This window comes from Hyla sarda, chromosome 5 (assembly GCF_029499605.1).
Source record: "Hyla sarda isolate aHylSar1 chromosome 5, aHylSar1.hap1, whole genome shotgun sequence".
Lineage (NCBI taxonomy): Eukaryota > Metazoa > Chordata > Amphibia > Anura > Hylidae > Hyla > Hyla sarda.
In genome coordinates, this window is record NC_079193.1 from 225,812,804 (window position 1) to 225,827,632 (window position 14,829).

Sequence of the window (14,829 nt, forward strand, 5' to 3'; positions counted from 1 at the left end):
TCTTTTTACAATTCATTTGTTTACCCTTCATAACAATCTAATAAAAAAAAAAAAAAAAAAACCTTTCCACTGAATGTCAGCCCTGCCACTAAATGACTTGCTAACATTGTTTAAAGGGGTATTCCACTGCGTGGGTCGTGACGCCACGTCCCTTAATGCAAGTCTATGGGAGGGGGCGTGACAGCTGCCACGCCCACTTCCATAGACTTGCATTGAGGGGGCGTGGTGTGTTGTCATGATGGTCGTGACATCACGACCCCTGCAGCCTGCACCCAGCATTCTGAACATAATGTTCCAAATGCTGGGGCAGTGGAGTACCCCTTTTAAGGGAACCTTTTTATTAACTCAGGAGAAAGTGTTAAAGAGGACAAGGCAGCTGATATCACGGTCATGCTGATTGAATTAGAACTGCAGACGGTTTGCTTTAAAAGGGATGGTGCTTGCAATACTACTTATGTTTAACCATTGTTACCTCCAAGCAAATGTGCCGTCATCATTGCATCATCAAAAGATCTTCACAAGCAAGGACAATGCCGCTTGTAAGATTGCCTCTAAATTACCTATTTATTGGATCCTTGAAACTTCAGAGGTTCAATTTCTGTGAAGAAGGCTTGACAGGAGAAGTCCAAATGCCAGTGCTCTCTCTAAATAAAAAAATAAATAAATAATTCAGCTAAAGCAAATGCCAATGTAGAGCTTTCTCAGGAATTGCAGTAAGTAGGTGTCAGTGCGAAGGACCCCCTCACATAACAAAATAAAGCATTTAAACTACGAAAACAGGACGGCAGTGAGGAAGCATTAAAAAGCTATAGAGAAAAATGTAAAATATGTAAACAAGCCGCAAAAATAGACACTCCTTGCCAAAGAATAAAACAAACCCCAAAATGTTTAACTATAAATAACAAATGAAAGTGTTGGCCCTTTAAAAAATTAAGAAATTCTAGATGGGGCATCAGGAAAAAACTAATATATTAAACAAATTATTCACTGTATTCACTGAGGAAAATGAAATGCCAGGTGAAATACAGCGAGATAAGGTAAACTCCCCAGTACAGGTCACCTGTCTAACCCAGGAAGAAGTACAGTGCCACCTACAAAAAATCAAAATAGACAAATCACCAGGTCCAGATGGCATTCACCCCAGGAATTAAGTAATGTAATAGATCCCTATTTCTAATATTCAAGGACTCTATAGTGACAGGGATGGTTCCCCAGGACTGGTGCATAGCAAATGTGGTGCAAATATAAAAAAAAAATGGGTCAAAAGGTGACCTCGGGAATTATAGGCCTGTTAGTTTAACCTCTATGTAAATTATTTGAGGGTTTTCTAAGAGATGCTATTTTGAAATTTGTCTTGATGAAAATAAATGACTCCATATCAGCATGGCTTTGAGGGTTTGGTCATGTCAAACTAACCTGATCAGCTTTTATGAGGAGGTGAGATCCAGACTGGACCAGGGGGAATCGCTGGATATAGTATATCTGGATTTTTCCAAAGCATATGTGCCACATAAAAGGTTGGTGCATACAATGAGAAGGATTGGGCCTGGGGAGAATGTGCAAGTGGGTCAGTGATAGAAAACATGGCGGTTATTAATGGTACTTATTCTTATTGGGTGACTGTTACTAGTGGGGTACCACAGGGGTCAGTCTTGGATATATTCATTAATGACCTTGTAGAGGGGTTGAATAGTAAAGTAGCAATCTTTGCAGATGATACTAAACTCTGTAAAGTGGTCAAAGCAATAGAGGACAGTGAACTGTTACAAATGGATCTGGATAGGTTGGAGGTTTGGGCTGGGAAGTGGCAAATGAGGTTCAACACTGACAAATGTAACGAATGCACGTGGGGTGGAAAAATCCAGGCTGGGATTATGTATTTAACTGGAGAACACTTGGGACGACTGATGTGGAAAAGGACTTGGGAGTCTTAGTTAACAGTAAATTTAGCTGTAGTGACCAGTATCGGGCAGCTGCTGCCAAGGCAAATAAAATCATGGGGTGCATTAATAGGGGCATAGATGCCCACGACAAGGAAATAATTCTACTGCTGTACAAATCACTAGTCAGACCACACATAGAATACTGTGTACAGTACTGGGCACCAGTGTACAAGAAAGATATAGTGGAGCTGGAGAGGGTTCAAAGACTGGCAACCAGAGTAATACGGGGAATGGGAGGACTACAGTACCCAGAAAGATTATCAGAATTAGGGTTATTTAATTTAGAAAAAAGGCTTAGGGGAGACCTAATAACTATGTATAAATATATCAGGGGACAGTAGAGAGATCTTTCCCATGATCTATTTTTACCCAGGACTGTATCTATAACAAGGGGGCATCCTCTGACTTGAGGAAAGAAGGTTTCTACACCAGCACAGACTGGGGTTCTTTAGGGGTTCTTTACTGTAAGAGCAGTGAGACTGTGGAACACTCCCGGAGGAGGTGGTCATGGTGAATTCTGTAAGAGTTCAAATGGGGAATGGGTGCATTTTTTGGAGAGAAATAACATCTCTGGTTATGTATACTAGATTTTTGGGACAGAATGTTGATCCAGGGATTTATTCTGATGCCATATTTGGAGCCGGGGAAGGAATTTTTACCTCCTAGTATGAGTTTTTTTTTTTTTTTGCCTTCCTCTGGATCAACTCAGTAAGGACATTAGGGATATAGGTTGAACTTGATGGACTCAACCTTATAAACTATGTTACTATAACAACCAGGAAGTGTGAACAGAATTTCTTTTGTCTGACCACAGTGCTCTCTGCTGACACCTCTGTATATTTTAGGAACTGTCCAGAGCAGCAGTAAATCCCCTTAGCAAACCTATACTGCTCTGTACAGTTCTGGACATAGACAGCAGTGTCAGCAGAGAGCACTGTGGTCGGACAGAAAAATTCATAAAGAAAAGGACTTCCTCTGGCTCATACAGCAGCTAAGTACTGGAAGGATAAATATGTTTAAATAGAACTAATTTACAAATCTGGTTAACTTTCTGGGACCAGTTCATTCAAATAAAATTTTTCCCACCGGAGTACCCCTTTATGTATTGTACGGTCTACATTGATGCCACCCGTACATGCATTTTAATACGCTGCCTTTTCCCTAGATGAAGACAGCATACTAAAATGTCAGTGTGGAATCATCCAGGAGCCACACTACTTACCACTGCTTAAAGGGGTACTCCCGTGGAAGTACTTGCCAGAAAGTTAAACAGATTTGTAAATCACTTCTATTAAAAAAATCTTAATCCTTCCAGTACTTTTTAGGGGCTGTATACTAAAGAGAAATCCAAAAAAAATGTATTTCCTCTGATGTCATGACCACAGTGCTCTCTGCTGACCTCTGCTGTCCATTTTAGGAACTGTCCAGAGCAGCATATGTTTGCTATGGGGATTTTCTCCTGCTCTGGACAGTTCCTAAAATGGACAGCAGAGAGCACTGTGGTCATGACATCAGAGGAAATGCATTTCTTTTTTGGATTTCTCTTTAGTATACAGCCCCTAAAAAGTACTGGAAGGATTAAGATGTTATAATAGAAGTGATTTACAAATCTGTTTAACTTTCTGGCACCAGTTGATTTAAAAAAGTTTTCCACAGGAGTACTCCTTTAACACACTTTTTCCAGTCAGTATCTTATGTTCTGGCTTATACCAAGGTAAATATTTTGGACGACCACAACACCTCTTATGTGCCAAAAGGGGCAATGCTTCTCATGCAGAGTGCCATAAAAATGCATGGTGATTTCGAAGTTATTGATGGTCCACAGGGAATTTTGGAAAAAATGCATATGTAAACGAGCTCTCATGCCACCTTTTTAAGGTACCTTTCATTTAAAGGTCAGTGTTACAGCCCCATATATGGAGAAATGAGTTTTATAGGTGGTTAAAAAAGGACTGCTGTAAAGACTTATAAAAAAAAAAAACACTTTTTTGCCAAATAAGCATTACAATAATAAAGTATATAAACATGGGTATAATTAGCTGATTAGCTAGCTAGCACCCTGCTCTTTACTGAGGGGCAAAAACCATGGAAAGAAAAAAAAACTGTCTGCAGATAGGTTTTCTCTCCTCCTGGGGAGATTTCTGGTTTGGCATACATTCCCAGTCAGTATCTAAAACTCAGTTGAAGTGAAACACTGAATTTCAGTGGAAATCCACCTGAAAAGCTGGCAGGAGAGCTTCTTTACATATCCATAGCCAGATCTTTCACAAACACTTTTATTTTATTTTTTTTTTTTTTTTGTACCAATAATGTTCATATTGCAATGTTGTGGTCTTGGCGATGCCATTTGTGTGACTATGCTTATTTTTTTTATGAATATATAATATTTTATTACATCTGACTACGTGGCACTTTGGACTGTGTCTTTGGTGTTCACACAGGAGCATATTTATTCACAGGGACTTGGTGTACAATACAGTTAACTTTTTTACTTTAATGAACATTTATATATTGTTCCTTTTTTTTTTTCTTTTCTTGCTGGTCTTGGATTCACTCCCAGCTTTCAGAGTTATTGTACAGTCTCATATGTCCTTCTCTGGTTCACCCCACCCACCTTGCAAAGGATGCACACCATGGTGTAAGATGGACTACATACAGGTGGTGGAACTGTTCTGTTTAGTAGAGTGGCTTGGTGCAAGATTGTAGCAGCAGTGACCAGAAATAATGCTTCCTAGGTGGTGTACCAATGTTAATGCAGCAGCGGGCAGAAGTTGTTGCTCCACCAACCAGCTTTCATTGCGCGACTCCTTTTCTTTCTGTAGCATGCCTGTAATGCCCAATCCAACTGCTGCTAGTTTTACCATGTCTGGTAGCAAGGAGACGAAACATCTTAAATTGGTACACCACTGGAAAACATTTTCTTTTAAATCAACTGGTGCCAGAAAGTTACAGATTTGTAAATTACTTCTATGAAAAAAAAAATCCCAATCCTTCTAGTACTTGTCAATTTCTAACGATAATTTGTTTTCCATTAGTCCTAACAGTGGCACAGATGGGGTATTCTGCCACCCATAGGGATGCCCAACCCCCGTGTGTAATTACAATTAAAACAAAAGTAAAGGGAGGGATTGTTGTGCCACTGTTAGGACTAAGGGAAAACAAATTATCATTAGAAATTAACGATTTCCTCATGTCCTAACCAGTGGCACAGATGAGGATTTAGCAAGCAGATACCCCCATGGGAGGGCACTCATGCCTGACAGAGGATAAAACCGACCGCCCAAATGAGAAATAGCTAGCTATTCTAGAATCCACTCTCTAGTGTGAAATGAAAGTGAAGTGTGAACTCCAGGAAGATAACTTACAGATGAGTTCCAGAGGAATCAAGCTTTTCTGCAAAGGATGTAGCTACTGCTCTAGTAGAGTGAGCTTTAAATGGGCACTGTCATCATCATTATTTTTTGATATGTTGTAGTACATATGTACTACAACATATCTCTCTATATATATATATATATATATATATATATATTTTTTTTTTATTAACATGTTCTAATTTATGTTTGAAAACCGGCCACTAGGGGTCTCCCTACAAGGGATGCATCTGTGGTAAGTATGATCCAAATGGGTTGGATCAGGGATTTGCCGTCCTGAGGTGAACCCACCATCTCGGAGAGGACCGGACTTGAGGGGACAGGGAGTGCACGGAATTTAGTCCCTTCGGACTGTGATCCCACTTGGCTAATACTTCGGACTGAAGCGGACGTAGGTACCATAAAGCCCAAGCTACCGCATCTGCATCAGTCCCAACATTTTCATTAGATAGCGGAGAGTTACCTGCTTGGGAGCTAAGAGATAGGGCTGTGTCCTGAACCTGTAGCTTTCTTTCGGGAGTTAGATGAATAGTCATCGCTACGGGATCTATCACGAACCCTAGGAATTTCACGGATGTGGCTGGCTGAAGATTGCATTTGCTCCAGTTGATTATCCAGCCTAGTTGATGAAGAAAGGACACGGCAGTCTGAATATGTTGGGAAAGGATTGCTTGAGAAGAGGCTTTGAGAAGCCAATCGTCTAGGTAAGGGACTATACACTGTCCCTGAAGTCTCAGAGCAGCCACCATGGAAGCTACTACCTTGGTAAATGTGTGTGGGGCTGAAGAAATCCAGAATAGGAGGGCAACAAACTGATAGTGCCTTAGAACTCCCTGAATTTGAACAGTGATCCTTAAGAATCTTCTGGACCCAGGGTGGATGGGGATATGAAGATGAGCATCCTTGAGGTCCAAGGTTGCCAGGAAAACCCCTGGCATCAGAAGACTGATAACTGACTGAATTGTTTCAATAAGGAAACGCTTCCGTCTGATAGACCGGTTGAAAAACCTTTAGGTCTATGGTCATCCTCAAATCTCCTGTGACTTTTGGGACCAGAAACACTGGAGAATAGATGCCCTTGAGAGAGAACTTCCTCCAAGGCACCCTTCTGGAGATATTCCAGAATATAAGATTCCAAAATCTTTTGTTTGTTGGAAGGTAGAAATCTGGTTCTTACAAATTTGTCTGGAGGAATATTCTCCAACTCTACTCTGTACCCTCCCGAAATGATCCGGAGGACCCAGGGGTCTTAAATATGGGTCCTCCAGGAATCTAGGAAATGGTGAAGGCGCCCGCCTACAGGAAGAGAAGGATAAGGAAGTTGGGACAGACTGGGAGCACTGGCAGATATCGAAGAGGCCCGTAGTCAGGGCACCGAGGATCTTCCACCCTTGGAGCCTCTAGAGCGTCTAGCGCCCTTTGTTTTTGGGACCCCCAATCTTTTTGGGATTTAGCTTGGGAGCCTGACCTGGCACCATTCCTTTTACCTTGACCGCGAAAGGAAAGCTGAGGAAGAGATTTCCCTTTCCGATCAGACAGTCCCTCCATAATGTGGTCGAGCTCAGCCCCAAAGAGGATGCCAGGCTCATATGACACAGTGTGTTTGGAGGAGGTGTAAGACCTCCAGGGTTTAAGCCATAAGGGCCCCCCCGCTGAGGAGAGGGCCATGGATTTTGAGGCCAGCTTAAGCTGCTGAGGGGTGGCATCACAGAGGAAATCTATAGCCAAACTAGCCATTTTACAAGAGGCCAAAATGTCATCCCTAGAGACCCCCCTGGTCTAGGTTGGACTGGATCTGAGAAAATCTATTTCTCAAGAATTTTGCCACCTCAGAAGAGACGATCGCCACAGAGGCAGATGCCAAGGCGGTAGAATAGGAGCGCCGAAAAGCGCAGTCGGCCTTACGGTCCATGGCATCCTGGAGCCATCATCCGAGGGAACCAAGGTCCATTCGGATAATTTTTAGATTGCCAAATCCACCTTAGGTTTCGGTCCCCAGGAAGAGACTTGGTCTTCCTGTAAAGGAAACATGCTTTTAAAGCTCTTGGTAAGCACAGGACCTTTTTCCACTCCGTCTTCATTAAAGACAAGAGGGAATTTTCAGCTTTAAAGGCCCGAGGCCCCTTAGAGCCAGACGTAGAGGCTTCACCCTGTCGGCATCATGGTCCCTCAACCTGATAGACCTAAGCAGCTGCTGAGTTTTCTCTGGGAAGAAAAAGTATTGAAATTTTTCTTCCTCCTCAGAAGATGAGGATTGGGAGTCTTCACGTGCTGCTTCCCCGGACACCTCCATGGATCTTGGTGGCGAAGCTTGTCTTTTATGCTTGGCAGACATAAATTGCTTCAACTCGTCATTGGAGGCTCCCATCATGTTCATGTTGGGGGACACAAAATCCTTGACCCAAACAACCATGTCCTGAAAAGTAGGCTCCTGCTGGGCCCAGTATCTGGCACGGCACAAAGGACAGCGGGAGAACTGGTAATTGTCCACTACCAGGGCCTGGCAATCATGGCACTGTAAATGCTTCCTTTTGGAGGCGGACTTCTTAGCAGGCGCCTCACGGGAACCTTCAGCAGACGACATGTTCTGAAAGATAAGAGCAGTTAAATAAGGGAAGGGGAAAATAAGGAAAAATATGTTAATCCAAGAAAAAAAGCTTTACCTCGAGGAAAGCAAGAAAAGGCCACAAACGTAGCAAGATAGAAAAAAAGACTATAGAGACAGCAAAGGCTCAATATCAATCCAAGTTAAAGTTGGGCTAGGCAAAAGACAAAGCACTACCGCTCTAGGAGGCCGCCAGGCTGTTCTTAGCAGCCTTAAATAGTGCTCCAGTGACCGGAGCCACAAAGCTCCGCCCATTATGGGCGGGGTAAGTAAAAAAAAAAAATCCCAAGAATAACAGAAAAAATACACTGCAGGTAAAGAGAGGGAAAGGCAAGGGTTAAAACCTGAAGCCTAAACATTTAAAATTAAATTCATATAAAGAAATAGAATAGAAGGGCCGGAAGAGAGAGCCGAAGGGCCGGAAGTGACGATAGACGCTGTCTCCTCCAACCAGCCGGCTGACACAGAAGTGCCGGCTCAGAGCAGCCCGCACAAGAGAACACAGTGAAAACACAGGAAGCATTCACTGCATGAAGGTAAAGGAGGAACCCCTAAGAATAGGGGAAATAGAGGGGCTAAAAAATAAGCCCCAGAGGAGTCATATAATGGATAATAATAATAATAATAAAGAAAAAAAAGGGGGGTCCTGATAGTTAGAGAGCAACAGGACCCGTCGACCAGTCACAACCTCTGTGCGGGAGGACAGAAAAAAAACACAAGGGGGTTGGGCTCTTTCCCCCTATATGTAAGGGGGGTGGGAGGGTCTAATTAATTTATTAAACGGGATGTCAATAAAATTTCCACCGGTCCTAACCAGTCCACGGGGGGTGAAATACCCCATCTGTGCCACTGGTTAGGACGTAAGGGAATCAGCTGCTGTATACTACAGAGGAAGTTATTTTCTTTTTAAATTTCCTTTCTGTCTGACCACAGTGCTCTCGGCTGACACCATTGTCCATTTTAGGAACTCGATATCTTATGCAAGAAGAAAAATGTCTGCACTCACCAAATGACTTTTAATAGAAATTCAGACTTTATTCAGCGTAGTAGCAATGTCCATAGAAAATCCAACAAACACACCCAAGTGAGCAGGGAGGGGGAGCAGCTAGCGGCTCTGCGGCCAGAGTGTTAAGGAACTACAGCACCGTTTCTCGTCTGTGATGCTTCTTCCGGTTCCTCGATCTCTGAATTACTATCTCAGTATAAATAGCGAGGGGAAGGGGAGGAGTGACCCAACACCAGGTAAATATACATATATAACAAAACATTTACCGTATTTATCAGGGTATACCACGCACCGGCCTATAACACGCACCCTCATTTTACCAAGGATATTTGGGTAAAAAAAGTTTTTTACCCAAATATCCATGGTAAAATGAGGGTGCGTGTGTGCGCGTGTATACCCCGATATACCCCCAGGAAAGGCGGGGAGAGAGGCCGTCGCTGCCCGCTTCTCTCCCCCTGCCTTTCCTGGGGTCTAGAGACCTGCTGCCGGCCCTTCTCTCCCCCCTAGCTATCGGCGCCGCTGCCCGTTCTGTCCCCCTGACTATCGGTGCCGGAGCCCCATTGCCGGCGCCGATAGCCAGGGGGAGAGAAGGGGCAGCGGCACCAATTGCCGGCGCCGCTGCCCCGTTGCCTCCCCCCATCACTAGTGGCATAATTACCTGGGTCGGGTCCGCGCTGCTGCAGGCCTCCGGCGTGCGTCCCCGGCGTCGTTGCTATGCGCTGCACGGGCAATGGGTGCCGCTGCCCCTTCTCTCCCGCTGGCTGTCGGCGCCACTTCTCTCCCCCTGGCTATCGGCGCCGGCACCGATATTCAGGGGGACAGAACGGGCAGTGGCGCCGATAGCCAGGGAGAGAGAAGGGCCGGCAGCAGGGCTCTAGACCCCAGGAAAGGCAGGGGGAGAGAAGCGGGCAGCGACGGCCTCTCTCCCCCTGCCTTTCCTGGGAGTGTATCGGCGTATAACATGCACATAGACTTTAGGCTAAAAATTTTTGCCTAAAAAGTGCGTGTTATACGCCGATAAATACGGTATATAGTAAAAACAAAGATAAAAACCATTTTATGTCCTTTATTTACAAAAAGGAACTGAAATCATTTCTTTCATTCAAACCACTTGGTCCTAAAGCCCTGAGTTTAGTGATCCAATTGGCTTCACATTGTAGTAGTTTCTGATGTCTGTTCACACCTAGTGGTTGTTGCGGTATGTGCTGTATCCCTGCAAATTTGAATTCTTCTGCTCTACCTCCATGACAATCATCCATATGAGCTATAAATCTGGTTGCACCTACTTTTGTTTTTAGTGAATATATGTGCTCACGCATACGAACACATACATTTATTTTGGTTTGTCCTACATAGTAACGGCCGCATTCACAAATGAGGCAATATACAATATAGGTGCTCTTACAAGATATAAAATGGTTCACATTTATATTATATCCTCCTAGATTAAAGTGTTTTTGATGTAACATGTATCTGCAATAATTACAATTACCGCATGGAAAATTACCATGCGGTATTTGTTAAGATAACCAGTCTGAATTAGGTTTCAGTATATTTTTCTCTTTTTTTTATGTAATCTTGGATAGTTTTTTTTTCCTGAATGTTACTATTGGTTTGTTTTTTGCTATATCTGTTAATAGAGAGTCTTGTTCCAAAATAAACCAGTTTTTCAAAATAGCATTTTTTATTTTGTTATTCATGGGGCTATTATCAAAAGAAAAAATAGATCTTCTGTTATTACTTTTTTCCTTATTTTAAAATTTTTGTTTATTAGGAATCAAGCGTTCTGTTCTATTTCTTTTTTCTGCTTTTTGAAATGCTTCTTTCATTTTTTCAGGATAATTTCTTTCTTTTAAACGTTTTTTTAGATCTGTAGCTTGTTCATAGTATTTATTAGTATCGCTATTTATCCTTTTCAGGCGAATGAATTGAGAATACGGAATGTTGTTTTTTACATAGTGTGGATGTGAACTAGAATAGTGTAACAAGGAATTTTTTGCAATGTTTTTTCTGTTCCCAGATGTAACTAACTCTTGACCCTGAAGAAAGATTAATATCGAGGAAGTTAAGAGATTTTCCTCCATATTCGAAGGTGAAAAACATGTTCATAGTATTAGAATTTAAATACTGTACGAAATCTTGAAATTCCTGTTTTGTGCCATCCCAAATTATTAATACATCGTCCACATACCTCAGAAACCGCTTCACACAACGGATTAAGGGGTTTCTGAGAGTGTGGACGTATGTTTTTTCAAAAATTGCTAAATAAATGTTAGCTAAGGTGCATGATATTGGAGACCCCATCTGGGTTCCATATAACTGCCTATACCATTCGTCATTATACATAAATGTATTGCTACTCAAAATAAATGTAAGTGCCTCTGTAACAAAGGAAATAAATTAATTGTTTTTTCCTGAGTAGGATAGAAAGTGAGCCATTGCTTCTACACCCGTATCCCAAGGGATACGGGTGTATAAACTTTCTGTGTTGAGGGACACTAATGTAAATGACTCCTGCCATACAAAATCATTTAATGTAGCCATCAGGTCGCTGGTGTCCCTAACAAAAGAGGGTATTCCTGGAAGTAATGGAGATAGGAGCCATTCCAAATAACTTGATAGGGCCTCAGTCGCTGACCCGATCCCAGCCACAATTGGGCGACCAGGGGGTCGGGTCAGCGACTTATGAACTTTGGGCAGTATATACCAATTGGCTGGTTTAGGGTTTTCTGGCAACAATCTGATTGCAGCTTTTTCTGTTATAAGATTTTTCTCTACTGATGTTCTTCAATTTATCTATTATTTTAGTAGTACGGTTTTTGGGCAATTTTTCATACACATTTGTATCGTCTAGCTGCCTAAGGGCGTCGTGGTCAGATTTAGCCCAGACCACTACCCCTCCTCCCTTATCAGCACGAGCGACTATTACATCTTCTCTTTTAGCCAGAGATTTTAAGGCTGTTAGTTCATCCTTAGATAGGTTTTGAGTAATAGTGGGATAGCAGAGACAATTTATGTCTTTCTTAAAGGGGTACTCCGCCCCCAGACATCTTATCCCCTATTCAAAGGATAGGGGATAAGATGTCAGATTGCCGGGGTCCCGCCGCTGGGGACCCTGGGGATCGCTGCTGCAGCACCCCGCTATCATTACTGCGCAGAGCGAGATCGCTCTGCACGTAATGATGGGCGGTACAGGGGCCGGAGCATCATTACGTCACGGCTCCGCCCCTCGTGACGTCACGGCCCGCCCCCGTCAATACAAGTCTATGGGAAGGGGGCGTGGCGGTCGTCACGCCCCCTGCCATAGACTTGCATTAAGGGGACGGGCCGTGATGTCATGAGGGGCGGAGCCATGACATCACGCTGCTCCGGCGCCTGTATCGCCCGTCATTACGCACAGAGCAAACTCGCTCTGTGCAGTAATGATGGCGGGGTAACGCAGCAGCGATCCCCGGGGTCACCAGCAGCGGGACCCCGGCGATCTAACATCTTATCCCCTATCCTTTGGATAGGGGATAAGATGCCAGGGGCGGAGTACCCCTTTAACAGCTTGACTAAATAGATCGATACTACTACCAGGGGGAAATTGAAGATTACATTTAGAACTATTGCCTCCTTTAAAAGGAGAAAATGTTTCATCATCAGTGACATTAGCTGGTATTTTCCCTGCTAGTAGATCGGCAAGCATATTAACACATTCATTGTATATACTGTCAAATTCTTCAACAAAAGGAAATCCTAGTTTACTTAATCTGCATGGGATTTCTCCCTCTTTATTGCCAGAACCCAATACACCAGTGTTTACATTTTTAGATTTTTCATATTTGCCCTGTGAAATTTTAAAGAACCTTTCGAGGCCGACTTTACGTAGGTATTTAAACATGTCGTCCTCGAAACGCTCCTCTTTAAACGGCTCAAATAGTCCATAATTTAATCCTTTTTCCAAGGCTGCAATGCAGGATTCAGATAATGCAATGACTGTGAGATTAACAATATTCGTTGAGGGAACTAGTGGCGCCAGGAAACATTTTTCCTCTTCTTTGGTTGTGTTCGCACATTGCGATTTTCTCTTTCTACCCCATCTTGTCTTCCTTCTTCTAAAGGGTTACTTGGCTGGTATTGTTGACATCCAGCATTTGAACTAGGTCCTGGTTCATCAGATGATTCTGATTCTGTGGTAAAGAAATCTGTAGTTTTTTTCTTTTTCTTTGTGGTATTGTGATAATATTTTGTTTTATTATTGTGATTAAACTTTTGTATTTCTGTTCTCCACGAAAACATTTTTCCAGTCTCAAAGTCTTTGCGATCACAAATATATTTATCTCTTTTTTTTATTTCTTTTATATTTTCTTGTAATTTCTGCAGCTTTTTCTCTTGATTAGTAAATATGTTATATTGTGATATAGGGATCCTTTTTTTATATTCATATTTTGCTCGTAATAATTCTGTAGTGATACTCTCATTCTTTTTGATTCTTTTCTAAGATTAATTTTTGCAGTTCTAGGACATGATTCAGATGTGTGTTTTTCCATTTCTTCACAAATATAGAGTTGTCAAGAAACTTTGACGGAGGTTTATATGTCCTTAGCCCTCTCGGGGCTCTGTTAAAAGAGAAAAATATACTCAAACCTAATTCAGACTGGTTATCTAGACAAATACCGCATGGTAATTTTCCATACGGTAATTGTAATTATTGCAGATACATGTTACATCAAAAACACTTTAATCTAGGAGAATATAATATAAATGTGAACCATTTATATTAAACTACTACAATGTGAAGCCAATTGGATCACTAAACTCAGGGCTTTAGGACCAAGTGGTTTGAATGAAAGAAATGATTTCAGTTCCTTTTTGTAAATACAGGACATAAAATGGTTTTTATCTTTGTTTTTACTATATAAATGTTTTGTTATATATGTATATTTACCTGGTGTTGGGTCACTCCTCCCCTTCCCCTCGCTATTTATACTGAGATAGTAATTCAGAGATTGAGGAACCGGAAGAAGCGTCACAGACGAGAAACGGTGCTGTAGTTCCTTAACACTTTGGCCGCAGAGCCGCTAGCTGCTCCCCCTCCCTGCTCACCTGGGTGTATTTGTTGGATTTTCTATGGACATTGCTACTACGCTGAATAAAGTCTGAATTTCTTTTAACCCCTTAAGGACTCAGCCCATTTTGGCCTTAAGGACTCAGACAATTTAATTTTTACGTTTTCATTTTTTCCTCCTCGCCTTCTAAAAATCATAACTCTTTTATATTTTCATCCACAGACTAGTATGAGGGCTTGTTTTTTGCGCGACCAGTTGTCCTTTGTATTGACATCACTCATTATATCATAAAATTTATGGCGCAACCAAAAAACACTATTTTTGTGGGGAAATTAAAACGAAAAACGCAATTTTGCTAATTTTGAAAGGTTTTGTTTTCACGCCGTACAATTTATGGTAAAAATGACATATGTTCTTTATTCTGAGGGTCAATACAATTAAAATGATACCCATTATTACATACTTTTCTATTATTGTTGCGCTTAAAAAAAATCACAAACTTTTTAACCAAATTAGTACGTTTATAATCCCTTTATTTTGATGACCTCTAACTTTTTTATTTTTCCGTATAAGCGGCGGTATGGGGGCTCATTTTTTGCGCCATGATCTGTACTTTTTTTTGATACCACATTTGCTTATGAAAAACTTTGAATAAATTTTTTATAATTTTTTTTTAAATAAAATGCATTACAAAAGTAGGAATTTTGGACTTTTTTTTTTTTTTTCGTTCACGCCGTTCACCGTACGGGATCATTCACATTTTATTTTAATAGTTCGGACATTTACGCACGCGGCGATACCAAATATGTCTATAAAAAAAATTAAGCTTTTTGGGGGTAAAATAGGAAAA